The sequence below is a fragment of the Sceloporus occidentalis genome, unplaced genomic scaffold, assembly GCF_023333645.1.
Source record: "Sceloporus occidentalis isolate IW3139 unplaced genomic scaffold, rSceOcc1.0.p SCAF_11, whole genome shotgun sequence".
NCBI classification, from domain to species: Eukaryota; Metazoa; Chordata; class Lepidosauria; order Squamata; family Phrynosomatidae; genus Sceloporus; species Sceloporus occidentalis.
Window position 1 is genome coordinate 3,733,158 of NW_028316991.1, and position 13,227 is coordinate 3,746,384.

Genomic DNA, 13,227 nt, shown 5'->3' on the forward strand with positions numbered 1-13,227 from the left:
TCTCCTGAATTCCTGTGTACCGACCCTGGTCTACTTAACGGCTCTCCTGAATTCCTGTGTTCCTGAACCCGGCTTGTATATTGGACTACGCTACTCTCTGTATACGGACTTTGCTGCTATTTGTATCAGTTGCATCCCGCCTGGTGTATTCTTCCTGCATACTGGACTCCTCTCTCTCCCCAAGCCTTACACCTGAGTACAGTGATACCATTCTTGCATAGGTTTGTCAGGTTGTTTGGGGGATAAAAGGCCACATTTGAGGCATGGGCAATTAAGTTTTTCAACATTATGCCCCCATGTCCTGTTTGGGACACCTTTGAAGCAGCCACTTTAATGTCTCCCATCCAACATATACTTTTGAAAATTATACAAAAGTAGACACCCAGAGTATTTCAGATTGTGGTATTTTAACATGTTCCATTCTCTGCTACCAGCCTTTGTCAAAATTTGTGGAGGGATTTATTTCTGCTTTTTTCACATACATTATACTTCAGGTATAAATTTATATGTCACTTCCAAACAACACCCCAAAATGTGTTTGGCAACATCTCCTAAATATAGTGATACCACCCAGGTTAGGTTATTCTGGTTGTTTAGGGGATAAAGGGCCACATTTGGGACATGCACATTTTTATCAACTTTGAATTTTGACATCTGGTCAACCTGACCACATGTCTTTTTAGGGCATCAAAAGCCAGACAATTCATTTTATGCCATCAAACCATATACTTTTTTTGAAACTAGACACATCAGGATATTTAAAATTGTGGTATTTTAACACTTCCCATGCACTAATTCGACCGCCAGCTTTTGTGGTCTGTGGTAGTATATGTTTGTGCTTTTCTCACACACAGGTATGAATTTACAGCCTCTTGTATATGTCATTTAAAAACAATACCCCATGTGTTCATCAATATCTCTTGAGTACAGTGATGCCCAATTCATAGGTTTGTCGGGTTGTTTTGGGGCTAAAGTGTTACATTTGGGAGGTACTCATTTTTTAAAAACAATTTGACATTTGGTCAGCCTGCCCCATGTCCTATATGGCATTTCTTTGAAACCAGTCAATTCAATTTACCCCATGAAACCATATATTTGAGAAAACTAGGTTGTTTCAAATGCTGATATTTTAACTCTTTTAATGGAAAGATACAGAGTAATTTTTTTTGATTGATTTGTTTTTTTTACCCTGATGGTGACATCACTTGAGAATAATTTTTACATGTCACTACATTTTTATTTATTTATTTTCTTATATATTTTACTAATCGCCATTTGCTTGTTTCATTGGGGCCCCTGTTATTGGAGATTCATACAAGTTCAAAAAATTGGCTTAATTCTGTAAAATATAGATCATACAAATCTAATAAATATGCATAAGAAGCATATGACCCCAGATCTTTAATCTTTTTCTTATTATTATTCTCCTTAATTTTTACATAACTGAATCATTAGTTCTCTTTTGCTGACAGGATTATTTTCAGTTTTAGACTCCAGAAGCACAGAGATAGACAAGAAATACAACATTCTATTAAAAAGTTCTACAAATTGGCAGAATGTAAAATCTCCCTGAATTTGTAGCTCTGTTTAAGAAGTGGTAGATGGTATAATATGAAAGCACAGTTAAAATAAAACACAGCAACATATAGGGTCATAGACAATGGAAGTGAAAATAGGGCATTGTAAGTTTTCAGCTACTATTGTAAAATATTCCTTAGCCGCTCCATATAATAAAGGGCAAAATATAACTTAAAATAGCATTCTGGAAATCTTTTATGTATCATTCTAAATAGCTGCTGATTTAATGTAAAAGAGTAGAGAAGAGATAGAGTGAAGAAGAGAAAGACAATATATTCAGATTACCATATTTAATAATTGCTGGCATCTGTTTAAAAATAACATCAATATCTTCAACAGGGACCTGCTGTCAAAATAACAAACTTTAGTAGAAGTACTAAAATAAGTACAAAATAATTTCCATCCCACTCTTCGGTCCCCAGTCTATCTCTCTCATTCCATCATTAAATCCCCTGGTCCCCTCGTTACCCTCACACTCCAGTCTGCAAATTAAATAAACTACCACCCTCCCACCCTACAGACTGATCTGATCCCCAGTATATGTCCTATCTCATCCCCTCAGTAATCCCCTCCTATCCTCCAGTCTTTAAATAAACTCCCTCCCACCCTTCGGACTGATCCGGTCCCCAGTTCCCATTATTAATTTTGCTGGTCCCCTCATTAAATAATTTTAAATAAATGAAAAAATGGCATTTTTCAAATCTGATTAATCGATCAATCAAACAAACAATAGGCCATCTAATCAATTATGAAAATAATGTACAATAGTTCCACCCCAAAATAATTGCACTGTCCCTTAGAAGCAGTAAAGCAGACCTCTGGGATAATTCAATGCCAAAAATGTGTCGAAAAAGGGCCAGTTTAGCATCCCTGACACCCCTACCCTTTCCTCTGCCTTAGACTAAATCTCCTTTCTTCCAGTCTGAACGCATGACCACGTGTCCTATGCATAGTCCTGTTTATGAACAGATTTCCACACAACGGTTTGTATTGGCCCCGAATATATTTATATAATGATATCATATCCCCTCTGAGGTGCCGCTTTTCTAAACTAAACAGATGTCAATTTGTTAACCTTTCTTCATAACTATAGTGCTCCGTTCCTTTTATTAATTTTGTAGAAGAATACATACAGAATTACTCTTTGAGTAACTCTCTGTGCGTACTTTAGTATGCGTTCTTCCAAAATGAAAAAATATATATAAATCAAACACTTACCTGGCACAGAAGTTATAGCCATGCTGCAAAATCTTCATTCTTTCTCCAGTATCAGAAATATCTAACCACTGATTACCACAGACAGATATGTTACCTCTCACACAGCTTAGTGTATATGTGTAAGTGTGTGTGAGCTAGTGTGTGTATGTGTAAGTGCCAGTGTTAGCATGAGTAAATATGTACATGTGTGTTAGTATGAGTATTTATGTGTAAATTTGTGTTACCATGAGTGTTTTGTGTTAAGTGTACATGTTGGCGTCTGGGTGTGATATATATATATATATATATATATATATTTATATATAAATGTGCGTGAGCGTATATGTGTAAGTATGTGTGTTTGAGTGTGTGTTTGTGTTAGTTTACCCATGTCCAGGTGCCAACCCCCACACACTCTTTCCCTGCATGCAGTGTCTGAATGATCCAGCATTCAGGATGTGACATCACATCTACTTCCAGCATGGAGGAAGAGACTCACACCACCCTTGCAGGTTGGTGGTGTGGGCAGAGGTATGGACAGGCTGTTTGGGGGCAAATATGGCACAGACAAGCTGTTTGGGGGGCACTGACAAGTTGTTTGGGACAAATAAGTAGCTGACAACCTGTTTGGGGACACTAACAAGCTACTTAGGGACAAATATGGCACACACAAACTTTTTGGGGTTGTGCACAGCTATTTGCTGACAAATGTGGAACTGACAAGATGCTTGGTGGCAAAGATGTTGCAAACAAGCTGTTTGGGGGCACTGATAAGCTGTTTGGGGACAAAGATGGCACAGACAAGCTGCTTGGGGCAAAGATGACACCGACTAGCTGTTTAGGGACAAGGTGTGCACATACAAGCTGTTTAGGGCTAAGATGGAACTGATAAGCTGTTTGGGAGCAGAAGCTGAACTCACATGCCATTTGGGGGCAAAGCTAGCACTGTTGGACATGTTAAGTAGGGGGCCTGGAGCAATTACTAAAAGCAAGGAGCATACTGCGAAATGCATCTGGCACATGCTCAGTAGAACTCCCATTCTAGCCTATTGGATTTGAGCTAAATGGGAATAGCAGCAGACAATCACATCCATGCTATCTGAATGCTGATGTTTTGCTCCATAAGATGTAATGGACTGGTGCTACTGAGCATGTGCATGAAGTTTACATACTAATACTTACTGGTTTTAGAAAAAGCAGTTATGGGAGGAGAAAAATAAGAAAAATCTTCTGGCTCCTTTAACTGAACAATGCATGCAAATGGAGCTATGCGCGTATTAAAAAACAAAGTAAGATTTTGGGGAATAGACTGTACTAAGTTTAAGTAAGCAAAATGAAACACTTTTGTGAAAACTGACATGCACACAAATTTACAAGGTGTGATCCTTTACGCATGATTATAAGAGTCTCCTTAATATGCCAAAATAGAAAAAAAATATTACTTATCGCAATATCACTTAGGATTCCTTCTACAGAGTAGATACTGTATCATGCTCTGTATCCCAATAACCAAATGTATGTTCCTCAACATCCCCTGATTACATTAATACCCCCCATGCTGACCACACTCTAATCGGGAAGCAGGGCTCCGTAGCCATGCATTGCTATTCGCATGAGTCTGATTAGCCAACAGCTGTATCTGAATAGACTGTCCTGGGTCTCTGCTCCTGTTTTCAGACCTTCTGGCAAGTGTCAGCAATCAGCCATAAAAACAATGAAGCACAGCTGCTATCCAGTATCTGTGTGTGTACAGCCTGGGCAAGAAGAGCGGCCCAGCCTCCCTGACCTGTCATGGGCCCCCACATTTTTCATGTCTTGGCTTTTGTTGGCTTTGGGGCCAAGATGGCCGTCTCCGGAGATTGGGTCCCGGTGCCCCCTTTTCAGACATGGAGCCTAGTGGCCCTATTGCAAGCATGGGGTAGGGCATTGGGGCCCTGTCTTTAGGTTTGCACTTGGGCCCAAGATTTTCCACAGTGGCCTTGCAGTGAAGGGTCGTTGAGGGTGTAAGCACGGCATCAGTTTGGAAAAGCATGGATCTGTGTGTTTCACCTACAAACTGTTTCGATTTTTTTTTATATCTTTAAATGCAGGACAGGGACACCTCTGACTCAAGCAAAGTGAATGATGAACATCATATAGCTAATGATTCTTTATGTTTATGATGAAAGGCCTTCCGTAACACAGCATTGCATACAAGCAATCTTCAATACATTTGGAAGAGTGTCTATATGTTTTAGTAAAGGAAACGGTCTATTGAGTTCAATCTTACCAAGATATCCACAACTGCATTCATAAAAAAGATGACAAACAGAAAAAGTATTGACATGGATAGAAATGCAATACAGAACAACTACCTTTAAGAGAAAAAAAAGAACAACATGTTTCCAACCAGTAGTGTTACAAATGGAGATCCACAAAGTACTGAATTATTTATTAACTTGGTTCATCAGTATGACATAACCATTGTACAGGCTTTAGAATAATTGTTTATTGTTGATTATGTTTTGGTTTTTTTATTCCTCGCTATTGTAAAAACCCCCAAAATATAACATTTTCAGTTTAGCACCATATGTAATGTCGCCGTCCAGTCTCCAAATGCCTTTGATTTTCCGTACTTTCACTGTACGACTATCGATGTATATATTGCTCCTGATTCCTGACATTATCTCACTTGTAAACATAACAGATATGTTACCTCTCACAGCTCACTACGTACACGTTTTGCCAAAATCAATAGCTTGTTTTATGATTATGGCATTTCAAGCCACCAGAGGATCCTAATGACACAGGAAGGTTATGGTACACGTGTCAAGTACAGTGACAAATAGTACAAATTAGTATAATTGACTGCAGCTCATAACAAATACCGTATTTGCTCGATTATAAGACGAGGTTTTTTCCAGAGCAAATGCTCTGAAAAATACCCCTCGTCTTATAATCGGGGTCGTCTTACAATCAGATCTCAAATAGGTCTGACTATGAGACTAAGATCCAGATCCCCCGCAGCGATGCAGGGGGCCTGGATCCTCCTGTGTTATGCCCCCCCAACTTACCGGTGCATCTGAGTCCCCGGTGCTTAGTCTGGGCAGCGTGTAGAGCTCAAGCACCGGTAAATTTGGATGAGGGAGGGGGAGGGAGTGTTAAACGGGGGGCATAAGGCATTTCTGTGGCAGAGTGCTCTGTGAAATGCCTTTTAACGCCCTTAATGCCACTCTCCCTCCAGAAATGCCTTTTAACCCTCTATACGCCACTCTGCCTCCTGAAATGCCTTATACCTCCCTATATGCCACTCTGCCCCATAATATGCCTTTTAACCCCCTAAATGCCAGAGTGGCATATAGGGGTATAAGGCAATTCTGGAGGCAGAGTGGCACATATGGGGTCAAAAGGCATATCATGGGGCACAGTGGCATATAGAGGGTTAAAAGGCGTATCACGGGGCACAGTGGCATTTAGAGGGTTAAAAGGCATATCATGGGGCACAGTGGCACATAGGGGGTATAAGGCATTTCTGGGGCAGAGTGGCAAGCCTGGGGGCAGATGTGCATAACTGGGGGGGGCAGGTTGTAAAAAAAAAGTAAATAAAAACAAAATATTTTTCTCAATCATAGCTTTTATTAACAAACTATTGTTCACATAGTTTACATGAATTAACATTTACTGGTAAAACTTTTTTCCTATAGGGTCGTCTTATATTCAGGCTTTTTCTTTTTTTTTCCTAAATTAATATTCAGATTTTGGGGGGTCGTCTTATAATCGAGCAAATACGGTAATATCTGGGATTTAAATTTGCAATAAACATTTGATTATTTTGTACAACATATACCAAAACTGATATAGAATTATAATTTACACTAATGATTTGTTCTTTATTGGTTGTTATGCCAATGATGCTGTTTTCCACCTGGTATGAATATCCCATATTTCATTTGAACCCCTCATCTCCTGCTGCTACCCCTTTTTTTCAACCGGTATGTCTATATCCTGCCTGTCTCCATATCCTGCTGCTATTAAAGGGTTTTGGTAAATTTGGTGCCCGCTCGTCTAGCTTAATTGCATTTCTTAGCCAAGGTGTGGACCATCTGCTTCCTGTATGCAATCACCTTATCTGACCACTTGTGAGGCAGCCTTATAAATCCCCAGGCCTCACTCGGAAATGTATCTGCTGTGGTCTCTTCCCCAGTGCCCTCATCATAAGTGGATAGTTAAGAGTTACACTGGAGTTAAACAGTGGGGAAACGACAGACCAGGTACCACTACAGAAAGCGGCTACAAAACATCATCAGAACCGGATCAACTCATCCCCATCCAAGCCGTCCTCTCCTATGGTCTCACTTCCCCCTCAACCACCAACTAGATTGTAAGCTCGCAAGAGCAGGGCCCTCCTCTCCTTTGTGCCAGTTTGTTATTGTGTGTGTTATTGTATGTGAAATAGTTCTACTGACTGTAACAGCGCTGCAGAATCTGCCGGCGCTTTATAAATAAATTTAATGTAAATGATGGTTCACTAAAATGACAACTGAGAGGTTAAATGAAGTCTAAATAATTATTTGGCTTGTTATTAGAAGGGTAGTTAATTGCCTGTTATCTTTTTGAGTAAAAAACTGTATAATTTAGCATTCCGCCAATCACTTCATGCTACCTATTTTTTCCGCGACAGTATAGGCACCGGCATTTTCCATAATGCACCGTTGGATTAGCGATAGCAGAAGCGAGGATTAAGGAAATTTGTATGGACTTGTATGGAAGTATATATTTCTGATAACCTAGGGCTATTCCATTGATGTCATACTGCCAACTTTTCATGCAATCATTTCAAAAACATCATATGTGGCAAAAATAAAGCTGAGCATTTTTTCACACATCCAAACTTTGCAATTTTGCGCTTTTTTTTAATGATTATTTATTGTTTAATTTAGCATCATCATATTCTGTTGCGCGGTACAATGGGATTTCTTCCATGAGATAAAGTCAATTTCTAGTTCTGGATTCAAACTTAATACACAGTCTACAGGTTTCTGATGGATTTGCATGTAATAATGTCCACTTCTAGTTCTGGATCTTGTCAATCAATATTAATACACAGTTTTCATGTTTAAACTACATGAATCAACGCAATGCAACAGCCTGCATAAGTAGCATAGGTTTCTCTTACGCACAGAAAATACCGTACATGTTTTTATTGCTATATTACGCAATTCACAGTGCCTCTTGGGTGCTGCAACCCGTTCTATATGCTTTGAAAATAATCTTCTTATTTTCAGCCCAATAATAGTATCTTTGCTAATGCATGATACAGTACATCATATTTCAAAGTTGAAACCTTAACTATCATATGGTTATTTTTGTGCTATATAAAGCTAATTAGTGCGTGCAAGAGTAGAAAGAAAGAATAATGTAAAGATTATAAACAAGAAATAATTTCATTCCCCTCTGAAATATAAAACTGATTGCATTTTTTGCCTTATTGTTTTTATTTTTTATTTTTTTCATTCTTGATTGCTATAATATACAGAGTAAGAATTTTATTATTTTACTTCATTTAACAACTGAAAAAATAAGCACTAGGTTTAGTAAGAGACATTAAGGGTTACTATAGGCTGGTTCTGGACTAATAAAAATATAAATAAACGTTTTCTTTTTTTAAGTCCCGTAAAAACAGAAAAGCTCTGAAGCAATTTCAATGATTCCCATGGAGGTATTTATTCACTTTTGTCTTTGTTTTGTAGAATGGGAATTTGCTGAATGTTTCTTCCTATGCAATTTTAACAATCAAGAGTATGAATCAAAAAACAATGAACGGTGAACAGTAAATCTGTGAGGACTAAAATTAAGGCAATATAGAGAACGCTGTGCAAAAATATCGTCAAGTGATTTTGTTTTGTAGTTTGTGACAGTATACACAATATAAACATATTTAATTTCACATAAAATACTACCATTCAATTCAAAAAGTCTAGGGTATATATGGTTATATATTTACGACAAGATATGGGCCAAAATACCCCCCCTCTCAGACTGCTTCGTCTGGGTGTTGTGATGTATATATCATGTGATCAACATGGCGTCCGTCGTAATATCAGTTTGTTGAAACAGCCTCTCAATGGTTTTGCATGAGTTACTGCAGAGGCTAAGGTAGCCCCTTAGGAATGCATGTTTTAATATTTTGCCCACCTTGTGGTGATTCTTGGGCAGGCCATCTGGCACACTGGGCTAATGCCTGGTGGGCCGTAGCTGACAGCGCTACCTGCTTACCCGACCTGCCACTCCAGCGGCAGATCAGGTGTTGCAGCTGGACATGCTCGGCTGGACGCAATGGACATGCCACTGGCCACCCTTATGTCATCAAGCAGCCACTGGCGTTAAAGTGCCAGGGGCATCCTATTATTGCCATTCCAGCTCTGTTCTTGTGTGAAAAGCTTCAACACTTAGTGAGCCCTTGATGTAGAGGTAATGAAAGGAGCAGGCTGGATGCAATCTGTGATATAAACCTTTTCGCGTTTCACTTAAATGTGATCATTCTGTATCTTCACCTTAGTGGGGCTTATCTTTTAGCAGCATTTTATCATTTTAAATAGCTACTGTAGTTTAAATGATTACTTCATACAGAAGTATGGCATCCATTGGCAGCGCTGTGACAGTTGATATATGGTCACCTATTTCACTAGGTTGTATTAAATGATTCAACCATGTCTCATGGGGTTGTTATGTGATCAAAAGTATTCAGCTCAGTTAATGACACTGTGCTAAGAATGCTACTGGTCCTGACAGCAGATAGAAGCGCGTGAAGAGAAAATAGATTATTTTAGAGTGCAGGACTTTGTCTTGTGGCACGCTGTAAAAAAAAAATACCATTAAAGGTCACTGACTCAATTTATTTTGTGAACCATTTCATCCTAATCATTAAAGGACATGATTTTATAAACTTTAATTTATACTGTACTAAAAACCAATTCGCCGTTACAAGAACACAGCATAATAATGCTGGCTGGAGTTCTGGGTATTTCAATTAACAAAGACTAACGACTTTGATTGCAACATGTACTACTTCCTCAACCTCGATGAGTTGGCAACGTGTTGGCTGGTTCTCTCTGTGCTTTAAAGTGCATTTCTCTCCAAAGTAAATAATTAATTAAAGAAACACTGTTGGGTCTCTGTTCTATTTTCATTTGGTCTTGGAGATCAAGAAATAGTAAGGAAATGGAAGCAGTTTTCATTAACGTATTCAGTGCACCATGGTTTGGTCAACTACCTGGCTTTAACCCCTTTTTATGCTAGTAGGGATATGCGACAGTTTCTTGATTTGAAAGCGTTAACCCAAAGTTAAATGAGGTGAGAAACACATTCCTAAAACGTGTTGGATGTTGCCCAATATTGACATTATATCATAAGTGTTATTTGCGCTTTCACTCAACAATCACACAAATTATTGTATTTTTTTTATATTTTGCTACAGGTTGATAGAATAGTCAGAAAATGAGATAGTAAAATGGCCCACATTTAAGGTCAGCTATGTTACTATTACAAAATAGTCAACAAAAACCGTGGATTTGGCCCCATAACTTATCGTCTGCATCTTGCCTAGCATGTGACATGAAAGACCTTGTAATAACTTCTGTTTATTATGTATAACGGGACCTTTTGTTACTTGCGTTTGTAATTAAAGCTAGCTCATCGTAATATTTTTGTCTTTTTTTAAATAATATTTAATAGAAGAAAATTGTCTTACTAAAGTCACAATTTAATCAGAAAGACTTCAAATACATGGTCATGTATTTCATTTGTCTTATGCCTAGGACTGAAATCGTGTCAACAAGTTTTAAGGTGTTTTTTATTTTATCAATCTGAGTATGAGGACCTCTTTCTAACCTAAAAATAATAGACATACACAGTGATTCTTAGCACTTTTATTCACTAAAGAAAGAGTGGTTAGGAAAGTTGTGATTTCAACTCCCTCACTTTACTATTCACTATGAATGGCCAACACTGGCAAGTTTCTCAAGTGTGAGGGGCTGAGCTTTAACTCAATGTGGAAGGAGATTTTGAAGAAATCTCACAGGTTATACAGGGCCAGCCAAGTTCTTCATGCAGCAGAAGCTCACTGAGGTTGGACCTTCATAGGTGAATGTTGGTCCTGTATAGTGAAGCTGAAACAAACCTCCTCTGCAAACTCCAACTTTAGTGAATCATTTTAGTAAGTTGGATTTGTCCTTCGGTGGTATGTAAACAACTTCACTTCACTAATATCCCACTCCCATGACATTTTGTTATCTGAAATCCGAAACCTCATGTAAGTGGGCTTCCACATCCTATCCATTTATCCATTAAACTAGAATGTACCTGCTGCCATTTTGTTGCATGCCAGTTTCTGTGTTTTTTTTATGAATATATATCGCTTGGCCTTATTTCCATGTTGGAGGTATAGCTTTTCGGCCGCAAGTCTTCCATGAAGACCATTTCTGACCAGACTTCCCTGGACAGTAGATGGGTGTACCAGGGTCCTACTGTTTTCTGCCAGTGTTGAGCCGATGGCACTGCTGGACATCTTCAGATTGTGAAGAAAAGTACGCACATGTCTTTCATCTGCTGCACTAAGTTTCCTTGTCCGACCACTTTGTCTACGCTCTTTAACAATGCCTGTTCACTTGTGTTTCTTCCAAAGAGCTTTGACAGAATATCTGGAAACCCCTGTCTACCTTGCATTGTTTGCCTTGGAAAGACCTTTCTGATGCAGTATAACTTCCTTGTTGTAGTCAATTTGTTAGTAGTGAGTTTGGCTGTTCCTCACCCAGTTGTATTCCTCCTACACATCTGTTTTTGTGTTAGTTAATGCTTGTGTTTCAACATACATATTAAATTGATGATCATTAGCAACTGTTTGGTATAATTGTTTAATCATAAACCTAACTATATGCCTACAAAATCTCTGACTATGTACAAGTGTACCTAGAAGAATTGTTGCTGTTTTAAAGGCAAAGGGTGGTCCCACCAAATAATGATTTAGAATTTTCTTCAGTTCACTCACTTTGCATTTTGTCAAATGATAAAAAAAATATTATTTTTGAAAGCATTCTTACCTTATAGCATTTGTTCACACCTGCATAAAACGTCTCCTGCACCATACTGTCTCATAATAAGTAAACAGCATTACTCAAGTTATGGTGAACTATAAAATGCACAGTGCCTTCTTTTTTTAACTCGTCGTGTTCAAGGTCACATTAGGGTAACCTGCTCCGTATGAAAGGTATATTTGGTTTGTAAAGTTATCACTTAGTATTTAGCTTCAGGCCCTGTAAGTGTCTCACAGACATTAAAGACCTCTAACACTCAATGGATGTTGCCATCATTTGTCTTGCTAAAATATGTACTGAGCTATTCTCCCAGTATAACACCTAACTAGAGGCAATTCCCTCAATGAATGAGACTATGAAAAATGTATCAGTACTCTACAGAAAAAGATTCACTTAAGGCAGACCTTGCAGTCCAAAGGAGATTGATGAAGTGGGATAGCATTCTGAAGTTCATAAATTTTAACAGTTCCTGTTCCAGATAGAAAAGTTATAGGGAGATACACTAGACTACGGTAGGTATGTTATCATTATTTATAAAGGCTGATGTTGAGAGAAATAAATAGCATCACAAAAAGACAATGGGCGTTAAATTAATTTATGTGTCATAAAAGTTCTTTTAGCCAAAGTTGAAGTTTGAGAGCTCGCTATAGACTAACACTCTTTTCCCACTCTGCCTTGCACTTTCATATGCTTGTGCAAAGTGAAGTTCAGATGGCACTTGTAGTCTACAAGAATTTAAGAGGGACATATACAGCAAATGGTTTAGCTCTTCACAGAATCACCAAAATATGGTATCATCATAGGTCCTAGTCCTCTGGGACAAAGGAACTGGAAACAGCTGCTTCCCTTAAAGTTATTACAGATGTCAAAGGTGAAGCACAAGGCTCTATCAACTAGGTATTCCCCCAGTGATCTTAATTGCAACTATACAAAAAACTTGGCAGGATGCATCAGTAGGTTGCCCCCTGCCAATTTCAATGTCAGGACACAGACACATCTTATTCGGGATCTACACAGAGTTTGCAGCCCTCTCTCTGAAATGGCAGCATATAACATGGGCATCAATAGGGAACTTATTTGTATGTCTGTTTGGGCTCAGTTTTACCGTATTGGCTCGAATATAGGCCGCACTTTTCCCCCCCACTTTAAGTCTTTAACCCCTTCGAGACAAAGGCTGATTTTACTTTTTGTACCCTTTGTGACAATGGCCTTTTTAACATTTCTGCGCTGCTTGTGTTTAGCTGTAATTTTCTTCTTTCCCGTTTACTGAACCCACACACATTAGATATTGTTTTTTTCAGGACAAGAAGGGCTTTCTTTAGATGACATTGTTTTGATTGTATCATATTATTTACTATTAAAAAAATTATAAAATATGGTG